The sequence below is a fragment of the Mesoplodon mirus genome (assembly GCF_964341445.2).
Source record: "Mesoplodon mirus genome assembly, chromosome: 2".
NCBI classification, from domain to species: Eukaryota; Metazoa; Chordata; class Mammalia; order Artiodactyla; family Ziphiidae; genus Mesoplodon; species Mesoplodon mirus.
In genome coordinates, this window is record NC_138977.1 from 224,623,828 (window position 1) to 224,626,891 (window position 3,064).

The following is a 3,064-nucleotide window of genomic DNA, read 5'->3' on the forward strand; positions in this document are numbered from 1 at the left end:
CTCATTCTCTTCCTGGTTCAGACATGAGACCCCCTGCAGCTGTGTTGGCATCTGTTCTTCTTATGACTTGGAGATGGGGGGGATGGCAGGTGGCATGTGAGTGGGCTGAGGGCGAGGAGGAGTGCTGTGCAGAAGGGGCCCCCCAAGCACCACATGGGGAGCCTGGAAGTCTCAAAGGCAAATACGGATTCTGTACAGCTTTGCTAATGGAAAGGCTTGCTTCAGTCTGAATTGAGGTCTTCCAAGAAAAATCACCAGCAGTGACAGGCTCTTCAATATGGGATCTAGCCACAGGCCAAAGATCAAGCTTCACTGAACCAGAGAGAGGGAAAAAATGACAGTCAGACATCTTCTTTTTCCGCACACAGACTGTAATCAGCTCTCCACAAGGTCATCCTGGAACTCCAAGGACAGTCCAGACCCTCCTGGCTCTCCTCAGTAATGGACGGAGGCAATGGTGCAGATAATCCAGCCAAATGGTGGGTAATCCAAAAGCCATTTCCATTTGGCCTTGGGAGAAGTTTCTGGGCTCATTCTGAGTGTGGGTGTATGCGAGCCTCCCCGCCAGATCTGGGGCTCACGTTGGGGTCTGGGCAGGTCCCAAGCTGAGGTTACCCTCAGAGGGAGGTATCTCCTAGCAGCAGCTGTGTGGACTGTGGTCACTGCAGAGCACGGGCGGCTTTGCCGGCCGTTCAGGATGGGATGTGGGTAGGGGTTCTCCACCTGCCCCCTTCCCTGGTCCATTCTCCATCCTTGTCTGACTTGTCCAGAGGGCTGACCCTGCCAACAGCATCACCTGGGCTCCTTTGCCTTCTGGCTTTCTGGCAGGTTTGAGTGATAGGATGCGGGAGAAGAGAAAGCAGGGAAAACCTGGGATATCTCTTCCCTACTTCCTTCCTTTTCTGGCATAATTTCTCTGGTAACCTCTATTTTCCTTCCACCTCCGCCCCAGTTCCAGTCTTCACTGAGCTCCAGAACACCACTCCCTCCCTTATGCCTTTGGTCCCCTGGTGGTAGGGACGAAGCCTTGTAGTCCCATGTGGGTCCATGAGTGATGCCTTCATTAACGCATTTTCACTAAACCGTCTGGAGTGAGCTCTGTTTCCCGCTGAACCCTGGCGGACAGAGGGTGGTACAGGATGGGGATGAAGTTGGAGCTGGAGCTGAGAGCCTGGGAGAGCTGAAGCAGAGAGGCATCTCAATACCTGCTCAGAGCACAGCCCCTCCCTAGATCTGACTGAAGCCCACTGCCCCTTTTTGTGTAGAGGCCGCTTGGCTCTGCCTAGCCTGCCCCCCATTCCAGACAAGTGGCATCAGGTACAACCCACCTGAATAATTCAGTGTTGGAGGCCAAGCCATCTCTTCCTTGTGGTCATCTGGGATGACCAACTTCCCTCGGAAATGGAGACATCACATTTTAAAAGGAGAGACTTACATGTGGAATCTAGAAAAATGGTACAGATGAACCTATTTTCAGGGCAGGAATAGAGATGCAGATGTAGAGAACGGATGTGTGGACACAGGGCAGAAGGGAAGGGAGGGTGGGATGAACTGGGAAATTGGGATTGACATATACACACTGCCGTGTGTAAAATAAATAGCTAGTGGGAACCTGCTGTATAGCACAGGGAGCTCAGCTGGGTGCTCTGTGATAACCTAGATGAGTGAGATGGGGCAGGGGGGAGGCAGGTCCAAGGGGGAGGGGATATATGTATACATATAGCTGATTCTCTTCATTGTACAGCAGAAACTAACACAACATTGTAAAGCGACTATACCCCAATAAAAAAAAATAAAAGGAGCGACTTACCCAACATCCTTGAATTTTCCTTCTGAGCCCCCTTCTCTAATCCTGTCCTCTTAAAACTGGGATTGGGATTGTATGAGACGTTCTTTCATTGATCACCAGTTCCTTGACCTTGACCCTGACCCTGACCCTATCTTCTATAATCACCACCCGCGTTCTTTCTCCTTAGTCTGCTCAACTTTCTGGCTTCCCGTTGGTTGAAGCCATAGCTGCTCCAACTCTGCCTCTGTGACAATCCATCTGCTTGTTCTATTGCTGGACAATTCAGTTGTTTCTGATAGATCTAACATCTAGTTATACAGCAGAGCTGCTGGCCTCTGTGAATGGCACCACCATCCATCCAGTTCCACACACCAAAGACTTGGGCGTCATCCTCGTACCATTCTTTCCCCCACTCCCCAAATCCAAGCCATCCCCGAATCTTGGCATATCTCTCTAATCCATCCACCTCTCTTGAACTCTGCTTCCAACACCCTGGTTTAAGTGACACTATTTCTCACCTGGGTGGCTGCCTCCTTCCAGGAATCCCCACATCCACACTGCCCTCTAACCAAGCCATCCTGCGCCCCGTGGGCTTTGAAAATGTAAATCAAACCATGTCAACTCTTAAAACCCCTTCAGAGGTCTCCATTACGCTGAGCACAAAGACGGTCTTTCCTGGATCCATAGACCCCTGGCCGCTCTGGCCGCTGCCCTTGCCTCTGGCTGCATCTCGCACCATCTTCCCCTCCCTTTCTGCATTCCCTCCACAGACCTCAATCTGCTCCCACTGACCAGAGTACACTGCTTTCCCCCATGCCCACCTTTACCCCTTTATCTCCCTGACTCCTATTCATCCTTCAGATCTTAAACATCACGTCCTCTAGACCAAGTCGGTTCGCCCAGGTAAGTGTAGAAACCTGAACCTTCCTTGAAAGCTCCCATCACAGTTTGTAATACGTTATGTGCTCTACTAGCTTCATAAACCCAGGAATTACCTTTGGTTTTGCTCTCACCCCCACATCCTGGTACATGGCAGGTGCTTAATACTCCTGAATAAATGATAGGCCTTTTCTACTAAAAATATGCTACAGACAAATTTCTGGGTCAACATGGCCAACTTACCAAATGCTTCTATTTCCTCTCCTTCTGGAATCCCTCCAAAAAAGGAATTTTTCAAAGGTGTAGACCCACAAGAACGAAGAGCACTAAAGAAGAGACAATAAGGAAAGAAAGATTCAGCAGATTCTTTTGGAATATACAAAGCAGGTGGAGAAA